Source organism: Anopheles ziemanni, chromosome 2 (assembly GCF_943734765.1).
Source record: "Anopheles ziemanni chromosome 2, idAnoZiCoDA_A2_x.2, whole genome shotgun sequence".
NCBI classification, from domain to species: domain Eukaryota; kingdom Metazoa; phylum Arthropoda; class Insecta; order Diptera; family Culicidae; genus Anopheles; species Anopheles ziemanni.
In genome coordinates this window covers 51,455,318-51,478,067 of record NC_080705.1, presented here as the reverse complement: position 1 = coordinate 51,478,067, position 22,750 = coordinate 51,455,318, and the positions used below count along the sequence as shown (strand labels likewise).

The following is a 22,750-nucleotide window of genomic DNA, read 5'->3' as shown; positions in this document are numbered from 1 at the left end:
TCCCATCTACAAAACTCGCTACTGTTTGTGCAAATATTATCAAAACGATACTTTTGAAACGAAACATCAACGAAAACATTATGTCAAAGGCCTCAAATGTCTTTCTGAATGAATAAACAAAAATGAACTGTCAAAATTAATTGCTCCAAAACCAAACCATTCGTACGTTCAACCAACAACAAAAACTCAGTATTTGGCAAGTTGATGAATTCATTATTTTTTTATAGCAATGGCTAAGATCTTTTTTTTAGAATTTTTATATTGTAATTTGTAGTGGAAAGCAAACAAAACAAATTCCGATATCATAATCACAAATATTTCCCAAGAAATTATAAAAAACCTACACATGCTGCTAGACTTTTCTGGTGATATTCTCTTATTTTATACCCCAAATAGCCAAAATATTGTTTTGTATTGCCAATTTTAGTCTTGAATAGCTTACGGTCCTGAACGGGTTAAACAAATTTTTAACAACATCAAATGGGTCAGCTAGTTAAATATAAAATGTAATGTGTAATTTGGGATGTTTATTCTCTTTTAATTATCAAATTTAATTATACCTTTCAAACAAAATTAATCGTATTGATTATTGACACTGCGTTCGTGGGATTCTTAAAGTAACTTATAGCTACTAATTTTAATTTCATATCTTTAGGTCGAACTTCGGTACAATCGGTGCGTTTTGTCCTAATATGCAAATCATGTTTGGTGTAATGCACATCAAACGTGTATTACTTCAGGTGTACCGAATCTAGAATGAATAAAAATTGATAAATTACCAACTTTTTTGTTATTATAGCTCGTATTATATTTTGAGGTAGTGGTATAGGTAGATGTAGTGTAATCATAAGTACGAATAATACCAGCTTATGTAAAACAATCCCGGAACTTTTGACAAGAGAGAACGCGGCCTTTTTTCGGCGCGCCAATTTTACTACCGATAACGGCAAAGTTAAACTTAACAAGCCCAAAGAGCTTCCTAACGATGCCAAACAAAAGCCTTGCGCGTGCAATTGACTGCCTACTACCGGCAAAGAGCAGCTTGATACGATCGAACTGACACTAAAAATAGTGTAATGGTGGTGCATCTGTTGCACAATTCAGTTTGAAGAAACCCGTTCCATTAGCAGGTGAGTAATCAAATCTTCGTTAAGCTTCTTCTTAGCTTAACGACCTCTTGGTCATGCCTGCCCGTTAAGGGCTTACGAGACTTGTTTCCCTGTTGTACGTGGATAGTCAGTCCTCTCGTACAGGGGAGGGTCCGGTCTCGGTAGGGATTCGAACCCACGCCGTCCTGGTGGAGGGCCCCGGTGCTCATGAGCCGATTTTCTAACCGGCGCTACCGCTCGGCTGTCACGGACCCCGCGGGGTAATCAAATAGCTAAGTTAGTTTTGCTTCATAGTCAGACATGCAACCCTTAGAAATTGGTCATTTGTTTACGTTTATTATCAATCATGTCCGATTTGTTTACGTTTGGTACAATTACGTTCGGTTATGACAATTAATTATCGATGATTGTGTTCAATGTATTAATGTTCATGTGTTAAGGTATTTTCAAAATACACACAAGTGTAAAAGAAAAATATCGAATATTTAACGAGTGGGCATGTTTTTCGTTGGTTTTCTCAATACACTTTTTAATTGATATGTGTGAGATTCAGTCATTTTTATCACAAGTTGAATTGAATAATCACTGGATGAGATTTTTCGAATGCTTGCCTCACATTTCGTACAGAATTGAATTTAAAAAACGGAAGGTTACTAAGAATTATAAAAACATGTACAATGCTCGAAAAAAAGTTGTATTGGAAAAGATGTACAAGGAATTTGGTGTTAAAGTAGATGAATCAAGGCAAATGGGGGGAAATAGTACGACGGGAAATGTGTGTCGTCGGGCTTTTTCAAACATAGAAAAATTGAGCGATATTTTGCAAATAGAAACAGAACTTATAGAAAGGTTTCGAAATATTTTAATAGCCATCAACTGTTCACAGCCTTTAAAAATAAAAAACCAATCCCATACCCATACCCAGTACAAACATTCTTCGTAGATTACAGCTCCTCAAATAGTAACAGACACTTGCCAATTCCAAACCAAGAATATGATAATGAATATGATGATAATATGATAATGAATATGAAGTTAATGTAAAAAAGAGATTGGAAAATAATGCACCCATAGAAAAGTCCAAAAACATGAGGTTTATGCAGCGCCACCTCACGGGATTGTCCAGAAACGTCATAATTTCGTGAACAGTTGATTCCGAATTGTATCCCGGCAATTTTCTCTTTTCGCTCCATAGTGCAGTGCCAAGGTAGCAAAACTCCCCTACAAACGCAAGCTTCAGGTTGAAGCTGGAAATCAATGGGCAAGAGCGAGATGGTGTTAGCCTTGTCTCTTTTACACCAACGCAGAAATTCCCCGACGACAAGCTGGGGAGCAGTGTATCAGTGGACGGCGAGGAGGCTCGGCTAGCCAATCACAAGCCTCGATTTTTCAGTTCGAATCGGCTGCCGCGGCAGCAGATGGGCGCGGTTGGAAGAGCGCGGTTTCTGGCGGTGGTGGGACTCGGGAATTTTTGCGTTGGTGTAAAAGAGACAAGGATATCACCATTTCGCTCTTACCCATTGAATTCCAGCCTCAGCCCGAAGCTTGCGTTTGTAGGGTAGTTTCATCGCTACCGTTATTAAAATTTGAGCATTCGCTTAGTGAACATGATTGGATAATTATGAGTTTTGAATTTCTTTAATTTTGGATAATGTTACTGACTTCTCCTCCGAAATGTCTTTTGTAACTAAATAAAAGTGGTTTTCAAGTGATCAAAGTGAAGAGTGAACTCTAAACAAACGCAAACATTAATTATACTACTTTTGGATTAAATTTATGAGAAGTTTGGTTACTTAGAATTAGAAGTTGTTCAGATTCAGTCCTGCACATTGTTGCTAACAAAAAATGAATGCCATACATCCCATCTCCCATAGTTCTGAAATTGATGTACCCCAAAAAACTACAGAGTTGAACACTCTAAAACAGTGATGTCAAACTCAGTTGACCTCGTGGGCCGCATTAGCTAAAAAATAGGTTTGCGGGCCAAAAAGTTATATCAGTGTGTTTCAAACTTCACAATCATGATTTACACTTTTTCATTTATGGTGAATATTATCTCATATAAATTGGCTATGAATCATATCCAACTTTTCTTTATCACGCCGACACATGGCGGTGGACAGATCAAAAAATTTGACACAGATTTTTTTAAGGAAACAAATAAATAGTATCCATGGAAAACAAAGCAACTACAAAAGCACTCTAAATGAAATCACCAATAAGTCTTAAGGAGAAGTTTACATAAGTTGGTTAAAAGCGCATTCTGTAAAAACGTATTCCAAATTATTCAAATTGTAATTAAATTCGAAGCAAATATTTTATCGATGTTTAGGGTACGGCTTTTTATCTTGAGCAATTTTTTTAACAAATGAATCAAAACTAAGATCACGGATAACTAACGATCATATTTGTTGCATCGAACGCAGATCGAAAATTAATAACGCGAACTTTGATATGATATCATTTGCACGTCAAGTATAAAAACGCGGTCTGGCCCCGGTTTTCGTCACCAAACGGGACTTTGACAGCGACGAAAACCGAGGCTAGCGGACTACAGTTCTTGTGTTTATAAGACCTACTCCTGACTTGACTGACACAAAACAAACGTTGGATGTATACATTCTTCTCGTCTGAATTTTCAGTGGTTGATATGAAGGTGTTCTTCAAACTATAACAAAATGTGTGTGTTTTATCATCAAATCAATGGCCATCAATCGTTGTATGTTCTATTATACTTCTTTGGTTTCCATGCCGTATAGGTTTTCAATAATACATTCAGTGCTTCAATTGGAAGACATTTTTGATTGAGCAAAGTAGTCTGAAGCCAAGGTGTATAAATATAGAAGGTGACTTTATGTCGCTTTGGAAGGGGTGCCATATTTGAGAAGACTTATGTCAAAAACCCAATCGTTTCCCGATACCCCCCCCTCAAAAACAATATGAATACCCCAGAAGTGTTATGTCAAGTCATGAAATGTCATTTTACACTGGAAGACTTCACCTTCTAATTTATACACCTTGGTCTGAAGCAGAAAACCTGTACCACTTGTTTATGAGTCCATGTTCGGATCTTCTGTCATACAAAATGCATTGAATCATTGAAGTACGCGACTATAAACCAGCTTCGAACGATTTGTCAAACGACGAAAACCGGGGCCAGCCTGTATTTGACAAAATTTATTTGTTCTGTTCGCTTTTGCAATTTATTACCAGGATTGAGTATTTAAAAAAACATTCTCTTGATCACAGCAATTCAGGTTTTTGAAACGTTGCTGATTGTCGGTGGTTCAATCCTCTTGCTTGTATGAAGTCCACAGCTCGTGAAATCATATTTACATGACACGTGTGACACAAAAAGAGTTGGACAGTTATTTAGCTGAGCCTTTAACACATCGAACAGATGACCCCCTAGAATGGTGGAAAGTTCTACACCAAGAAACAAAAGAAACAAAACGAGCCAACTGGGTCAGGTGCAGCAGAAACAAGTCAACGCTGGCCACATCTGGAGCAAATGTCTTTTATGAAGGAAACAATTTCGTCGAGGAAAAGAGTTCGTAATTTGCAAGCTACGGAAGGTATGATAAAATAAAATTTATAATGCTTGTTACAATATATTCTAACAAACAACATATGCATCCATTTCAGTACATTTGGAAACGTCGTGCTTAGATGAAGGAGAGGAATTTGTAGAAGTAGAATACTTGGATGACGCAAACGAACTTTCTTTTGCAGTACCACAAAAAAAAAACAGAAAAACAACGCATTGTTGGAGGATTTGATTCAAACCGAAAAGGAAAAGACAGAACTGATGAAGGCATTGTTGGAAAAAAAATCAAGCACGGAAAATTTTTCGATGAGCTGCGAGAGCCAATAGAGCAATTACCAATGTGTAAAAAAATGATACTTAGAATAGATATAATGGAATGTATAGCTGAAGCAGTTGAAAAAACTAAAAATAATTAACTTTAATATCGATTCCTTTTTCTGTTAACGTGCGTTCTCATCTGAATTGATTGAAATATACTATTACATTATTACCAATAGATTTTTCGATTTGACTCACCAGATGAGATAAACAGGCGCGCGTCGGCAGCAGTCACCGCGGTGAATGAGTGGATGGTGGCACATCAACTCAGCATCGCGCCGCTGAAGACTGAGGCGGTTCTTGTTTCGAAGCGGGCCGGTGGCAACTCAGTCCCCGTTTCCATCAACGGGCAAGTAGTGACTGCGATCAAGGAGATCAGATATCTTGGCGTGCAGATAAACGAAAAGTGTTTCCGATAGCTTCTGGTGGATGGTTCAGCTTAGACTAAAATACATTTATTGATGTAATCTTACAAGATATCTTAACGCTAGATCTTATCTCACAAACACTTATCACTTATCTATTACTAACACATCTATTACTACTAGCATCTAAGGAACTGTACTACACGTAAATCCTTTGCATAGTTTACGGCGCGGACAGAAAGCTTTCATGGTTTCCGCACCTTAGGGGCGCTGCAGAGAAGGCACAACGAGTCGGCAATGCAGTTTCCAGACTGATGAGGAACCATAGCGGCCCCAAAGTAGCGAAGAGGCGGCTGCTTGCGTCAGTTGTTGAGTCGGTTCTACGCTACGCGGCTCCGGTGTGGCATACCGCCGTCGAGAAACCGGGAGTGCAGGTAATCCTGGAGCGAGAGCAGCGCCAAGTGATTCAGAAGGCAGCCACGGCATTCCGCACTGTATCCTTCAGCGTAATCGCTGATGGTCCTTCCTTCTGCGTAATCGCGGGCATCGTGCCAGTCTGGAGGCTTGCCAAGGAGGACGCCAAGTGCTACGAGCGCCAGCATGCAGGAGCACGCGACACCAGCGCCAAGCAAATCCGGGAAGAGGAGCGAGCTGCAACCATCCGCTCGTGGCAGGTTGCAATGGGATGCAGACGCGCAGGTCGCCAAGATTACCTCGACGACACGCTGGACGCATCGCCTGATCCCCGACATCGCTGCCTGGCTGGACAGGACGCATGGCAAAGTGAGCTTCCACCTTTGCCAGCTCCTCTCAGGCCACGGCTTTTTCAGGGCTCACCTCAATAGGACGGACCACGTCCCCTGTCTGCGGTTGGTGCCCCGGAACGGAGGAGACGCCCGAGCATGCCATCTTCCGTTGCCCCCGATTTGACGACATTCGCGAGGTATTCACTCAGCTAGGGGAGAAAGTGCCCGTAACACCGGACACCCTTCAGGGGCACCTCCTCCGCGGACAAGAGGAGTGGAGCCGTATAACCGAAGTGGTGCGACGGATTACGCAGGTGCTCCAGCGAGAGTGGAATGAGGAGCGCGCCCGCCGTGCCAGGGAGCGACGAGCAGTAGCTGAGCTGGAGGCAACCAACTCGACAGCGGCGGATACTGATTCCGACGGTATCAGTAGCCTCCATGCTCGGACTGATCCACTTGGCTACACCCGAAGTAGCAGGAGAAATCGGAGAGCAGATATTGGCAGCAGCACCAGCCATGGTCCTAGGAGTCGCAGAAGCCAGGCTGCAGATACCACCATCGCCACCAGTGCCCCAGCTCGCACCGATCCATTAGGCCGCACCCGCAGCAGCAGGAGGCAGCAGCGACCTAAGAGTAGAACCAGCGAAGCCGCAGTACGGAGTCACCCGCCAACAGCGCCTGCAGTTGATGACGTTGGCAACAGCAGCACGCATCCTCGCGACCACCACGAGGCCCGAAGCCGAAGCCGCAGACGACCAGGGAACGGGGTTGTGGAGGACAGCATCCCCACTCGTCACAGGAGCCGAAGTTCCCATGCTCCACGGGAGGCGACGACCGACTAGCCGTAGTCCTATGCCGTAGTCCTATGACGGCGGCCGAGGAGGCGGCGGTTTCGGAGGCCACCACATCGGGTCGCTAAACAGTGGCAGGTCGTGCCGTAGGTGCCCCACGGCACGGATGGTGCGCAGCCGACGCTGTCGGACAGTACCTGTTACGCGCAAGGGCTTTGCAAAAGTCCAAGCGGCTTTCAGGCGTATGCTCGACTCATAGAGCCAGGCCCCAACCAATGACCAATACCTCGCGGTCACGGGCAGCCCCCGATCTTTTGAAGATTTCTTTTCTTTTTTTGTTGTTGATTTTGAGCCAAAGAAAGCGCGCTACTGTGGCACCGCCACAAAAAAAAAAAAGTGGCGTCAGCCGGAAACTAATATTTTTAATAGTATTATTAACTAGTAATAATGAAGTTGTGAAAGTTTCAGACCTGTACTATTGTTTTTCGCTAAATGCCGTATAATGGAAATCGAACGACCAAAAATAAATCCGCACAAATAACTGGAGCGCCGGTGGACAGATTGACAAGGCCTGGAAATCTTTACTTTTATAAATCTCAGTTTCAAAGTCCCGTGATGAGATGAGGCAATTAACCCTACAATTTTACAGTGCACGTGAAGCATGCCTTTTTACAATCTGACTCTAAGTGGAAACGGGACTCGAACACGGGTTTACCAAGAGCGAAGCCGTAGTCTTGCCGAGGAACCATAGCACAAGTTAGAAATGGTGAGGAAATATCGCTACTTGAATAGCAAACGTAGATTTTGAAGAAAAATTTTATTTCGTACCATAAAAGATTTCCCCAATCGGGATTCGAACACCAAACCTCTGATGCAATGCTCGAGCACCACTACCAGTACACCAGTTGTACGAATGGATTCCATAGGGAAAATACAGGTATATATGGCTATGTGAATAAATTGATCTACCAAGCTTTAAATTTAATAATGGTTATGATAATTTGAAATCTATGTATCAAAATATGATCGGATTTGAAAAAGTACATTAAATATCTAAAAAAAATCATGAAAAAATATTTCCCAACCGTCAACAAAAAAGTTTTTCTCAGCCTAGATTCGAACTCCGATCCTCCGGAACAACACCCATGCACTTAGCCCCCTAGACTATTGATGAAAGAAAATTTTCGCGTGATATCACAGCTACTAATATGTATGTAGGCAAACTAAATGTAGCATAGAAAATGAACCAAGAATAAAAACTTCAGTCACATTTTTCCTGCCCGAGCTTCGCCGGGGCTTCGAGCTAGTCCATAATAAAAGCAAAACAAGTGCAGTGGGGGCGATCGTTCTTTCGCTCTCAGAACGCCAACAAGTGCAGTGCAATTTTTTTAACCCGTGAATAAATTGACGCGTTCCTGAAATTACAATGAAAGTTCTTCTTGGCTTCTGTGGCTTCTGGGAAAGAAAGCGCCTTGCCGCACGAGGTGCAGCAATACAGGTTGTTCCATCAATCCGAAGTCGCAACATTACCATCTGTTGCACTATATCCCGAAATGGAATAGTTACTTATGAATATGCAGATCGAGCATTCAATCAGCATTTGTTTCTTAATTATTTAGATAAACTGAAACAAGATTTTGCAACACACAATATCAGCGAGCCAATAATTATCATGGAAAATGTGGCTTTCCACAAAACCGGAATCATTAAAACGTTCTCAGAAGAAAATAACATTAGGCTCGAATACCTACCACCTTACTCACCTTTCTTAAATCCAATAGAAAACATATTTTCTAAATTGAAAGAAAAAGTCGGAAGAGCAAACCCGCTGAATGATATGGAGTTAATGCATGCCATCAAAGACGGGGCTAATTTAATATTGAGAATAGTAGATTAAGTTGTATGTGGCACGACATCCCCTAGTGGGACAAGGCCTCTCTCCGAAGAGAGTTTGTGTGACCGAAAGACGGTATATTATAGATCGGTGGTCAGCCGCTCGTAATACCGGAGGGTGCCAGACTCGAGATTCGATCCCACACCTGTGGTGTGGTGTTTCCTCGCGCTACCGCTGCGCCATGGGCACCCCTAAAGTTAGGTTGTATACTGTGCAGAATTAATTGACAAAAATAATAAAAACTGAACTAGTTGAACTCGGAGCTTCACTAAACTGAACAACTAAACTAAACACTTCACTAAAATACTATTTTATCTTAACATTGATAAGTGTCTAATTATTTCTGTGCTGTACCAAGCATACACGCAGGCGCAATTACAAAAAGTACAGATTAAGATAAGCAACAATGAAACAATTAACATTTCAAGCTCCATCGCAGAGATTAATCTTCCAAGCAAGTTCTAAGTAGAATACAATGTAGAATGCAATACGGCATGCAACACAATTGAGAGGCAAGATAAAACGCAAAGATGCAACGTAATCACAATCAAAGCCAAACAGGCAAGTACGCATATTGTAACCTGATATTGTTTACCGCTAACAAATTCAACCACGAAAACACCAAAATAACTTTGCGCAATAAACCAAATGTTAACGAAGCAATGCATGCGTAGTTGGGAATGCGTGTTCCCACGCTTTCAAGTGCATACGCCCTTAGGCAGCATACGACTCGTCTCAATATGACACTGCGAGATAATTCTCACGATTTCGGGTGCACATGCAATTGCGCCAATAAACAACATATTAAGTTCAAGGGCAAAAAAAACGTTTAGAAACACATCAAATACAATGTATGGATTCCCACACTTTCAGGTAAAATAATGAACCCCAAATTAGGCAAATGAACATGTTCAATAGGCACGTGTAGGATCATATTAACCAAACTAACCAATCATAATTTAGTAAACAGGAAGTAAGCCAGACAGTAAATCGATATCAAATCTATAAACGACCAATCAAAATTCAGACAAACGAAAGCGTTAAATTCAATATTATTTTCTTTATCAAAATTCTTAGAAATTTAGACATGAACCGTGGGAACCCATTAGAAAAAATCCAAAAAGAAATGTTGAACTTAAGGAAGAAATTGTACTATAAATAAAGGGCCAAAGACTGATCGAACAAGTCTCAGTTCAATAGAAGTCTCAGTAGAGGAGAAGCCTCAGTTCGCGACGCTCAGTTCCGTCCCCGTTCAAGGATGGAGTTACAAACAGCAAAGAAGTTATAGTGAAGAATAGACAAAAGGCACAGTTCGATCAGTTTAGGCAACTATAGAAACGAAACCACACTTGTGTTTTATTTCGGGACAAAGTCTCGAAAAGGAGGAACGATGGGTTTCCTACAGGTACATAGTGATCAGTGAATTCCACCACGAGTAAAAGGCATTCTACAGTCAGCAGTGAGGCTGCTAATTCGAAGTGATAGAAGGAGATAGATAATATATCATGGCAACCGTGATGCCGAAAGTTCACGTGTAGATATATTATCATTAGAAAGTGAAGTGAAGAGAACTACGTAATATATCATGGCAACCGTGATGCCGGAAGTTCACGTGTAAATATATTGCCGGAACCGTAATGCCGGAAGTTCACGCGTAGTCTTTACTTTTATAAATCTCAGTTTCAATGTCCCGTGATGAGATGAGGCAATAAACCCTACATTTTTACAGTGCACGTGAAGCATGCCTTTTTACAACCTGACTCTAAGTGGAAACGGGACTCGAACACGGGTTTACCAAGAGCGAAGCCGTAGTCTTGCCGAGGAACCATAGCACAAGTTAGAAATAGTGAGGAAATATCGCTACTTTAATGGCAGACGTAGATTTTGAAGAAAAATTTTATTTCATACCATAAAAGATTTTCCCAATCGGGATTCGAACACCAAACCTCTGATGCAATGCTCGAGCACCACTACCAGTACACCAGTTGTACGAGTGGATAGCAGTGGGAAAATACAGGTATATATGGCTATGTGAATAAATTGAACTACCAAGCTTTTAATTTAATAATGGTTATGATGATTTGAAATCTATGTATCAAAATATGATCGGATTTGAAAAAGTACATTAAATATCTAAAAAAAACATGAAAAAAAAATTAACAGCCGTCAACAAAAAAGTTTTTCCTAGCCTAGATTTGAACTCTGATCCTCCGGAACAACACCCATGCACTATTATCGGATTTGAAAAATTACATTAAATATCTAAAAAAAATCATGAAAAAATATTTCCCAACCGTCAACAAACAAGTTTTTCTCAGCCTAGATTCGAACTCCGATCCTCCGGAACAACACCCATGCACTTAGCCCCCTTGACGATTGATGAAAGAAAATTTTCACGTGATATCACAGCTACTAATATGTAGCGCTAAAATTTCCTTGCTACCGGAGGCAACAAACTAAGCTTATCACCACGTGGAGAATAATTGTTGACGAGCGTCAAGGGGGCGGAGGATGATCAGGCAGAAATTGACACATAAACAAAACGCACGTAAACAAAACATTGCATAAGCCATTATGGCAATTACGGCCATAATTAATTTATGGGGCCGAACCCGTAATGATAAAAAGGGGAACTAAAAGGAGCTAGAAAAATATTATAAAAGATAGTGGCAACAAAAAATCTCTCTCTTCCACCAAAAATCACCCGGGTAATTATAATACGCAGCTGAAGCCAACCAAAAAATATCCCGAAAGAAAAGTCGCGCAAGAACACGACCTATACAAAAATAGTTGGGGACCGATATGCGACTACATAGATAAAGAATGCTTGACAGCATTTACAAACGGCCTTAGTAAAAGTGATTTTGCGTTTTTACAGGCTTCAAACCCAGAATCCGCATATTCAGCTCTGTGTAAAGTTCAAAACACCTACGAAAACAATAAAACGGCCCAACCTCGTGCCACTTATAGCAATTATAACCAAGCCGGTGATAAGCAATTCTCAAAAAATGTTCCTTACGAACAAAAGGCTAGATCTGATCGGCAAAAACCCATACCGATGGAAGTCGATTCGTCGATTAGGTCAAGATACAATACAAATACGCATACAGCCAAAAGTGAAATCGAAAGCGATAACTGCTATTAAGGGGATGGGAAACGAAGCGTAATCGCTAGCGTAATGGTGGTATTCTGCTGGTCAATCCGTCAAAAAGAATTTTGGCTCACCTACCCTATAATCGCATGCGTAATCTTGTATATTATAATATTACACTGCGATTTAAACCCCCTCACAATTTCGCCCCAACCCGACGAGCAGTTTTTGTCGTCCGTTTCTATTTTCGTTGTGCGACGTTTATTCGTAGTGCACATGCTTCAAAAACACGTTATTACTTGTTTGTGCATTTTTATTAAGTTAACACAGTTTAATTATTGATCTAAAAAAAGGATGCTTTGAGCTTTGAAGTGGTTAACAAGCACGAGAGTAACGTTCTTTGAGCAACGTAGTCGGAACGATAAACGTAGCGAACCTCGCATCGAATATCACATATTGACTTGTCATTTTGCGTTTACCTCAGCGGATCACGCTGAGCGGAAACAGATGCAAAATTGGAGAATGATGTTGTATTTTAGTTGAAAATAACTTACACGATTTTCGAATATTTTACTATCCACAGTCATAACATTCTTCTTCTTGGCGTAACGACCTCTCGGTCATGCCTACCCCGTTAAGGGCTTACGAGACTTGTTTCCCTGTTGTACGTGGATAGTCAGTCCTCTCGTACAGGGGAGGGTCCGGTCACGGTTGGGATTCGAACCCACGCCGTCGAGGTGGTGAGGTACATTCATAACATTCCTTGACATAAAAATGATGAGTTTTGCGGAACGCTCCACGCGTACCGCATCTCCCGATCCCAGTACCATCTGCGCGTATTTAAATACGCCGCGTCCGTCTATCGCAGTTACAACCGCGTGCGTCTTAGGACCCACATCTGGCGCATCCAAGGGAGACTTTACACCAACCCTCGGTCGTTCTGGCGGGTTGTTAACCAGCGCAGAGGCCAATCCCGTATCCCTTCCACCATGTCCCTGGGCAACCGCTCGGCATCCTCTCCACAGGCGATCAGCAACATGTTTGCTGCGCATTTTGCCGGTCTTTTTGTCGACCCAGCTCAATCCACGGCGTCTCTCTCGTCGGGGGTGGCGAATGTCCCGCGCGATGTAATCAAAATCGAGCTTCCCTGCCTTGTGGTCGTCAGCTTGGCTGGTCCCGGTTCATAAGAGGGGATGTCGCACGTCCGCTTCCAACTATCGAGGCATTTCCCTCCTTTGTGCAGTCTCTAAAGTCCTCGAATCTATCATCCACTCTGCCATATCTCCTCTTGTAAACACTGTTATCCCATCCTTTCAATATGGCTTCATGTCTAGACGCTCCACCGTAACCAACCTAATGTCTTTAGTACTCGATCTGTACCCGAATATGGTGGGCTGGTCGATGTTATCTACACCGACTTTAAGGCAGCATTTGACTGCTTGCACTGTTTCTGCACTGGCTCCTTCCTTACAGATCGGACGTATAGGGTCAGGGGCGAGGGGTCCCTCTCCGATCCGCTCATCGGCCAATCCGGTGTACCTCAGGAGAGCGTTCTGAGTTCCCTCCTTTCCTCGCTTTTCATCTCTGACTGCGTCTCCACCCTCCCCCCAGAGGGTTGTCTGATATACGCCGATGATGTCAAGTTTTACCTTCCTGTGTCCTGGTCTTGCAAAACTTTGCGAATGCTTTCTCGGCTTGGTGTGTGGCGAACGGTCTTGTTCTTTGCGTGGATAAATGTTGTGTAATCTCGCTTGGTCGTTCTCCCGACAAACTGTTACACAACTACCGTCTTAGCGGCCTGCCGCTTCCGAGCGTGACTGTTGTCAAGGACCTTGGAGTATGGTTGGACGATCGGCTGACTTTCAGGGCCCACCTGGACTCAGTCGTCGAACGCGCTAGCAAACTGCTGGGACTCATCAGTCGCATGGCGTCGTAGATTTGTGACCCCCTATGCCTGAAGGCACTGTACTGTTGCTGGGTATGACCCATCATTGATTATGCTAGCGTTATCTGGCCACCTGCCGGCGACACCGCGATGGATAGACTGGAGGGGGTGCAGAGGAAATTCACGCGTCTTGCCGTCCGGCGATTCTTGAATGACCCCTCTGCCACCCTGCCTCCCTATCCGGTCCGGTGACGTCTGCTGGGGCTGGTTAGCGTGAAGGACCGTCACAGCCATGCACGCTCTATGCTGATCGCCAACATCCTCAATGGCAACATTGACTCTTCTACCCTTCTTGCAGCCATCCCTTTCTACGTCCCATCCTATAGGCTACGTGTCCGCCCTCCACTCCACATGCCGACTACCCGGTCTCTATTTGCTCAGAACTACCCTTGGGTGCGAGCGCTGTCTGACTTCACCGTTGGTCACTTGTTTGACCACAACATACCCTCTGTCAGTTTTCGTCCTCGTTTCTTGTCCACCATTTCCTAATCCTCAACATATTTCCTCTATCACTTACCTGTACTCATTTCCTCATTTTCGTCGTCTGTGTTCTCATGTTCTGTCTGTAAGGTTTAAGTTATGGACTTTGAATAGCCTACATGACAAACAAATTTTAATAAAAATAATAATAATAATTAAAACCGCAAGCGCAACAATCGAAAGTGAAAGATGGAGAGCATAAACCAATGTGGTTCGCTCTGTTTATTGTAGAAACGAATGTGGTACATCTGTTTCACAAGGTCGCCAAGTAACAAAAAAGTTCAAGTAAGGTAAGTAAGTGAATCATGTCCAACTTAAAACGTGCGCGTGAAACGGGCAACTTGTACCGTCGAGTGGATAAATGTATCGTAACGAATGTATAGCAAACAAACACATGTTCGACACTATGTATATATTCAAATATTATCAATATTCAAAACTTTAATATAAATATATCTCAGCGATACAATGATTATCGCATTGATTGAATCAATGATCTCTAACGCCAATTATTGCGAGGTGATTGGCGTTTGGGATTCTCGTTCGCTATTTTATATTAGTAAATAAGGAATTCTTTTCGAGTTTTATCTTCAGGCGTGAAAGATGTCCAAAAGTAGGAGGTTAATTTTTAAACAATCGACATCTGCTGTCATTATACAGATTAGTGATGAGTCCGTCCCTTGAAGAATCGATTCCGACCCGTAGGTGCAACGAGTTCTGGTCCACCCGAACCAACGGGTCGAACTCGCATATGGACAGCTGCACCTACTGGTTAAACCGGAGTCGTTGCACTTACGCTTGACCCGAACCAACGGGTCGAACTCGCATATCGGCAGCTGCACCCACGGGTCGACCCGGAGTCGTTGGAATCGGGAATACGACCCGAACCGCTCCGGGTCGCTTACGGATCGCTCCGACCCGCTCATCACTAATACAGATCAAATCTTTTGTTCTTATCGCCGACGAAAATTTGTCTTTTTTTTAATCTGTGTCTGTGTTCAAAGGTGAAATACAACGTAAAAAAAGTAACGGTAATCTTTGTCTAGCAGTGATGTTTTTATATCAGTGTTACCAACATTAAATAAACGAAACCATTTTGCACACAAAAATAGGTTTTGATAAGATCTTTACTAGCTTCCAAAAGACGTAATCTCATGAAACAATCAAATGTTACACAATAAAAAGGCGATACGACATCGAAATCTAAAAAAATCATAGAAACTTGCAATGGCTTGAGGGTAGTGAATGTGGGTAAGCTGTGCAATTATTTTTAACCAGATTTTGGCATGACCTATCTTTGTAAAGGATGGAAGTTGGATAAAAAACTCTCAAGCTCCTTTGCTACCACCAAGATACTGCGCCAAGGGGATGGGCTTGCCTGCATACTCTTCAACCTAGCGCTAGAGAGGGCCATCAGAGATTCGGAGATGGAAACTTCGGGGACCATCTTCTATAAGTCAATCCAGATCCTCGCATACGATGATGATATTGATATTATTGGTAGAAGACTCTCGTATGTAGCAGAAGCATACCAAAGGATCGAGCAAGCGGCGAATAAGCTCGGACTGCAGATAAACGAGGGAAAACCCAAGATGATGATGGCACTATCAGCGGCTCTGCCAAAATCTGGCGAAAGCCTACGCGGGGGTGACGTACAAGTAGGTGAACGCACTTTTGAAGTCGTCCAAAATTTCACCTATCTTGGGTCAAAGGTCAACACCGACAACAACATGAAATTCGCGCTAGGGTGCTGGCAGCCAACCGGTCATATTACAGTTACCAGTTAAGCTGGGACTATACCGGACATTTACTTCATGAGGAACATTGCTTCATGCCTATGTATGAATGAAAAGTTTCAGCTTTGATCATTTGTATTGCTCTTTGCCCCGCATCCACATTCGTTTTGAATGTTCTTAACGTAAAAAGCACATTTTACACAAAAAACATGCAACTTTTTGGAGAACATTATCAATCGCTTGCACTCTGAAACCGCACAACACATTTTGGTCTCTTTGATAGTGCCGACAGTACACTGTGCCTTGTTGCCTAGTTTATTTTGAAATTTAAACCAAACATTTTGTGGTCATATTTTTGTACCTTTATTGCATGTTAAAAATGTTACGAATAACTATGAAGAAAACACAAAGAAATTCCATGCGACTATGTATATTTAATGCTGCGCGAAGAAATAGCAAGCAAATCATACGGTGCGATCGGTTGTCGCCACACCATAGTGTGGCATAACCAGAATCAAATGGTTCTTGCCAGCGCTTCTTTTTACAAGGTCTATACGTGTGTGTCATACACATGTGTGTACCAAGCGACGCGTGCGTGTACTGTCACACAAACACCGAAGCGATCAGATTTTGATCGATGGAAAACAAAACCCTAGTTAAACCCGAGGGTGTACCAGAATCTCGGTGGACTACGAGAATAATTTGAGGTTAAGATCCCAAACGCTTCGGACTGGCAAAATCAAATGGTAAATAAATACTTTAATAACAAGGAAAAGTATATACACATTTCTCCCTCAGGCAACATATCAACTTACAAAACCGAAGGAACGGCGGAACGTTTAAATTGCTGTTTACGATAAAATTATTCTTTGTTGCGAAATAATGTTTTTTCAAAATACTATTTCTGGAGAAGATGAAGCAAAGCAGCAGTTAAAAAAGTATAGGATGAATCTTCGATATAATTCTGATCCTCTTGCTTTGACCGATACAGCATAAGAGATTGTTGTGTGTTGTGTGTTTTGATGATCACTTCAAATATACTGATTTCATTACAAATTTGTGGAAAACTTCCTGATATTGAATGCCTTTTTCATGGATTTACTCGATGGACTTGGCTCTACAATTGACCCCATAAGATCACATGGGATATCAAAGCAGGAGAAGCTGGCAGCTTGCATGACTTTCTTTGCATTTGGCAGATACCAGTATGGCGTGGGAAAAGTTGTTCATGTCGCGATGGCGCAGACTACTATGAACAAAGTTTTACGCAGCACCCTGAACCCACTTCATTCGTTGGTATCGGATTGGGTAAACATCCGTATGAACCAGCAAGAACAGAGAGAAGCAAAGGACCATTTCCTTTTACAAAGCAGCATCGAGGAAATAGTTATGTGTGTAGATGGAACGCACATAAAAATTAAGAAACCAAAAGATCGTCCTCTGCTCCACCTAAATAGGAAATCATATTGTAGCATGAACGCCATGATTGAGAGTATAAAATTTAAAAGCTGCTTATAGTGTTCTATTTGTAATTTGTAATTGTATTCATTTTTTTTTATTTATAGGTGTGCGACCATAAATCGCGTATATGAGCAGTAGATGCATTTGCTGGATCCCATCAGGATGCACATATTTGGAAGGTGAGCACTGTAAGGAATTTCTTTCGAGATGTACAATCTTTTAGGTGAATTTTACAATCCTTGTTCTTGAGCGGTTGCTATATTTCTTGACGATTTGTTTAAGTTTACAGGTGATGCAGGTTATCCATCGGAGCCGTGGTTGGTAAGGCCATATAGAGACCCCACGGAAGGATCTGTGGAATCCAATTTCAACAAAAGGCACTCGTCAGGGCGCATCATTCTTGAGCAGACGATAGGTATTCTGAAAACCAGGTTTCGATGTCTTGCTGGAACAGGCAGGTCACTTAATGAGTGTGAGTGACTGTTGGCGGTTTTTTGCGTAGCTCTACGTTTTCGGATATTTTTGTTCAGTTGAGGGCAGATTTAACGTTTGTTTTCACTGTGCAAATGTGTCCGAAGTGTCTGTTTAGTGTTTGGTAGAGTTTGTTTTTGATCGTGGTGCATCGTTCGGTGATAGCGGTTGGTTTTGTTCTCGGCGGCGTCGCTTATCAGTGACGTTAGCTGGAGCGATATCCATATCGCCTGTTATCGCAACGGTGTGCTTGTAGTGGTTTGATAAAAAGCATAGAATGTAAACAACTATGCAATTAACCAGAAGGTACGTGAGGTGAAACATCGACACATTTGGTCGAAATGCGAACAAAATGAAAGCAATTGAAGAATTGGTTTGTTTGGTTCTCAAGCGTTGTTGTTTGTTTATCTTCTAAGGACGATTCCCGCCAAATTTGAGTATCAGCATACTGTCAAAAGCTATTTTTCGATTTTATGCAGTCTAGACGTCAAAATGCTCTACATTCCGCTACCTTGTATAGAGTTTATTTATCTTGGTCTACACGAAGTGAAAAAAAACACACGAAAAATGATATTTGCGCCTGTATTTTCAGAGTTTTGCGCCTCGTGTAAACTAAGCATTACAGTTAAACAATCAAATCAACACTGAACGCGCTGACATCTGCATCGGCTCACGAATACGCACGTCTACACGAAGCGAAATACAGCGACAGAAAAAATGATATTTTCACCTGTATCTTCAGAGTTTTGCGCCTCGTGTAAAGCAAGCCCTGCTGGAAAAAATTACGTTAACAAGCCCTAAACACACCCCTTACATGAATATTTTTGTTAAGGGAATTTGTTTGGTTGTGTGCGTTGTTGAGTGACTTTTTCCCCTTTTTAAAGCTTCCCGACTCCCCTTCCATACCCTTATAACCATGCTCCCTTACCCGAGCCAATGCCCGGAGCTGAAATGTCATCAAACAAACGAAACACTAAGCTTACATCAGGTTGTTGTACTGAACCTTGAAACAAAAGAAAAGACAAGCAAACACATTTTGTTAATGCCTTGAATAGGCAATTATAATTGTGGTCCAGCATTCATGGTAAGTGTAGTACAAGGTGTTGCTGGAGGTATTAAAGATTGCTGTTAGGTATTAAAGATTACTGAATTTTACTTACCTATTTTGGTTTTTTGGTAGATTTCTTACCACATTTCAACAACAAACACACTTTTCTGTACATTTTTTTGCACACCCTTCGACATTACACAGTCATCAGCACAACACAGTAATGACGTTTTGATAGCTTATACCAACGTTGTTGAACTCAAGGTTATGTGGTAAGTGTTGAAGCAAACCGAAATGTGAAAACCATTCGTGCGAATCAGATTCTTTGCTATTATTAGCCAAATGGATAGCCTAAATCCTTGCAACAAAAATTTGGGATGTATTTTTATTTATTTTGCATCTAGATTATTCAATGTTTTCTGAAGAAAAACTTTATCGACAAAATATTTGCATGGTTAAAAAACGTGGACAAGAATCCAAACGTAAAAAAACTTGGCTTTCGATACACCTTAAGCTTCAACTACTTTGTTTGAAGCAGGAGGCGGAATTCGGAATAAAGGAGAAGATAGTGTGCGTAGCTGCCTACTGCGTTAGATCGTGGACGGGACAGGCGAAGTAAGGGGAAGTGCATGAAGTACAAGAATGCGGCATACATGCTTGTGGACCAGAGGGGTTAAACAAATGGCGGAAGAAGTGTGAAACGGGTGGAAATTAAGGGGAGGTGAGTGCCGTTTCCCGCGGGGAGATGGAAGAATTGTTGTCGTTTTAAAGTTTGCCGATTCCCCACCTCGCCCCAACACCGCCGCTACAGGTTCCACTCCCGGTCCTCGAATGTTCGATCCGGCAGTTCACTTTCTAGATTCAAAACTTTGCCAACGGCAGCTATCGATTTTTCAAATCAATTGATTGATTTCCAACTGATAATACAACCGTTTACAACGTTTTCAATGCACGGTGCTAGCCAAATAAATTCTCAAAATATTTGTTGAATTTACCGTGATGCGGAAAATGTTTGCTCGCAGATCAGACAATAAGAAATCTAACATGAAATACATTTGCTTCGCAGAGTAAGAAACATAACTTGAACTTGTCGCTACAAGATCCATGTTATTCACTGGAAAGTTAATCACCTTATTTGAATGAGCGGGAAATTACTTTTTTTTACAATTCGTATCACGTCACAAAATGACAAAACAATGCCCACCATTTTGTCAAATACCTGATCGATTTATGAATATTAAATCATAAAGTAGTCAATCCGAAATAGTTCGATTCACATGGTCAACGAACATCTGATCAAAAAGCACGACGTATCGGTGGGTAAATCAAAACCGATGCAGAGCTTCGATAAAACGCTGTTGCGAACGAAACGCTGCAGCGACTGCAAAGAAAAAAAAGCGAACAGGCGAAAGCAAAACCGCACGCCCGCTCTCCAGTGTGTATGTTGCAGTTTTAACGGCGGGAGGAATCCACTATCAAATAGCCTAACCGGTAGCGCGCTTTACTCTAGAACTTTTCACACCCTCCCTGGTTCAAACACTCGATTCGTATCCAAAAAATCTCAACGGTTCACGAATCTTCAAGAATCATGAAACCCGTCTTGGCTAGAGCTTGAACAGAAGCAGCAAAAAAATGAGCGGGGACGTGTTTTGACTAGAGTTTGTGTGTGAGAATGTTCTACGTACGGCTTTTGCTTGCACACCGGAAATGAATTTCGTCGTTTACGCCTCGGTCAGCACGGTTAGCTTCGTGCGCAGACCCCGTACGTTCTGGTAATATACATTCAGTGAAGCTCGATCATCCGGCTGGGGTCAGGGCAGGGTCCGGATAGTAGGAGAGGCTGGCATTACGCAAACAGACGCGGGACAGTGAGTGCGTGTAGTTGATCGCTATTCAGGAACAGGATCGGTAGCAGGTGAACGTGTGGCAGTCTCAGTCCTGGCGTGATCCGCTCGAATTCTCTTCTTGAGAGCCGCTAGACTTTCAGGTGGTGTTCGCATTTGGTTCCTCCGGGATACGCCACTCGTAGAGGCGACAGCGGAGTCGGTGGGACAGTTGGCAGAGGGGACAGCGGGCAGCGTAGTGACCACGATTGGGGAGGGAGTAACGGGGTCGGGGTGAGTGGAAGAACACGCGGACAGCGAGCCCGATCCCGGTACAGCAGGTAAATTACTCGATAAGGTATCTTCGAGCGAGACCGTGGCCGCGGGAGGCTGATGTTCCCGGAAGATAAATTCGCGACTTTGAAAGAAATAAAGTGCAGCGTGTTAGTGTCAGTGTCCCGTTTCACGAGCCTTCGTACCGTAATTTCTTCCCTTTTCAACGACAAACACGTCGAGACCATGGTGATAACGTGGTCTTCTGTTACGGTGGGCGCAAATAATATTTATACATAATATTGCAATGAATAAAATGTTTCCTACAAAGGTTCCAAAATGTTATTTATGATCTGTTATTTGTCTTGTGTTGTAAAGCTGTAGCAGCTCGTAGAATGTTTTTGGCGATCACAAATGGCGGTTTGTTTAAATGGTTTTGGAATGGCAAAATTTGGCAAGTGTCCACAGTGAAACTGCATCGTTAGAGGATGATCGTGAAGCGTAAAAAAAAGAACCAATCGATGTTATGTGTTATTAATAAAAACCATTGAAAGATTTGAGGAAAATCTTACGTTATTCACAAGTTTTAAATACTTTTTTTTATTATTTCGAGACTGAATTCGGACAAATTGAACATGGAAATCAAATACATATTAATATATTGACGGTACGCAGCATGCTCTGAATCTAATGTGATTACAAACGTTTCATGCAATATGTCAATATCGTGTACCTGTCGATACTTATTGGGTAAAAAGCTGTGGATTATTAGTTTAAATATACTTGTTGGAAAAGTTTTAATTTAAGCAAAATTCCTCGTAACTTTATTTATTAATCGAAATCGTGCTATGCGGCGTTACAAAAATTAAACTGTCTCTTGTCGCCTTTTCCAACAGAATAGAAGCGATGTTTTCTTGCGACACCTTTTTTATGGCTTTCTTTCGCTCTTTCTGTTGGACTCATTTCGCGCGATCCTATCCGTCCAATTTCGAACCCCCCCGACTGTCACTTTGCCATCGATCGCGAGCATGTTAGTAAACAAAGTTTACAATACTTGTGAAAATGGATCAATCAAAACGGTACAAAAAAAACGTAAGTTAAACAATTGATACATGATTTAATCACAACACAAAACTACTCTGGTGTATACGTTGAAAAGTTTCAGTTTTTTACGGAATATTAATACCGTTTCCGCGAAAACTTTAGTTATGTTATGTTGTTAACTTTTGGAAATGTTATTAATTGAAAGTAGTACCCGCTTGAGCCGGTAAAAACGTAACAAATACTCCAACTGGACATTTTCAACTTATACACCTAATTACTAACAAAACTAATACTTAATTGTATACTGCAGCCAACTCAAGACACCGAGGACATTTTGAGCCTCATAGAGCTGGTCAAAACCTACCCTTGCCTGTGGAAGGATAACGATCGCCAGCATAAAAATAGGGAGCTCCATTAAGAAAAATTTATTCATATTCTTTCTACCACATTCGTGTATACACTTGATTTTTAGTTTGTATACGAAGATTGTGGTACAGTCAGTTTCCAAGTTACGTCTTCTAAACTGGATTTCGCCACATTTATTTCAATATTTGTTATTGTTTTCTTCAACAAATTTGTGATAAAAAGGACAAAAAAGAAGACTGCAG

The 22,750-nt window shown here is 41.8% G+C and overlaps 1 pseudogene; it reads left to right on the top strand.

Annotated features, from left to right (window-relative positions):
* The window catches only part of LOC131293816 (putative nuclease HARBI1), a 51,625-nt pseudogene extending 33,662 nt beyond the window's left edge, over window positions 1-17,963 (top strand).
* The last annotated feature ends 4,787 nt before the right edge of the window (window positions 17,964-22,750 follow it).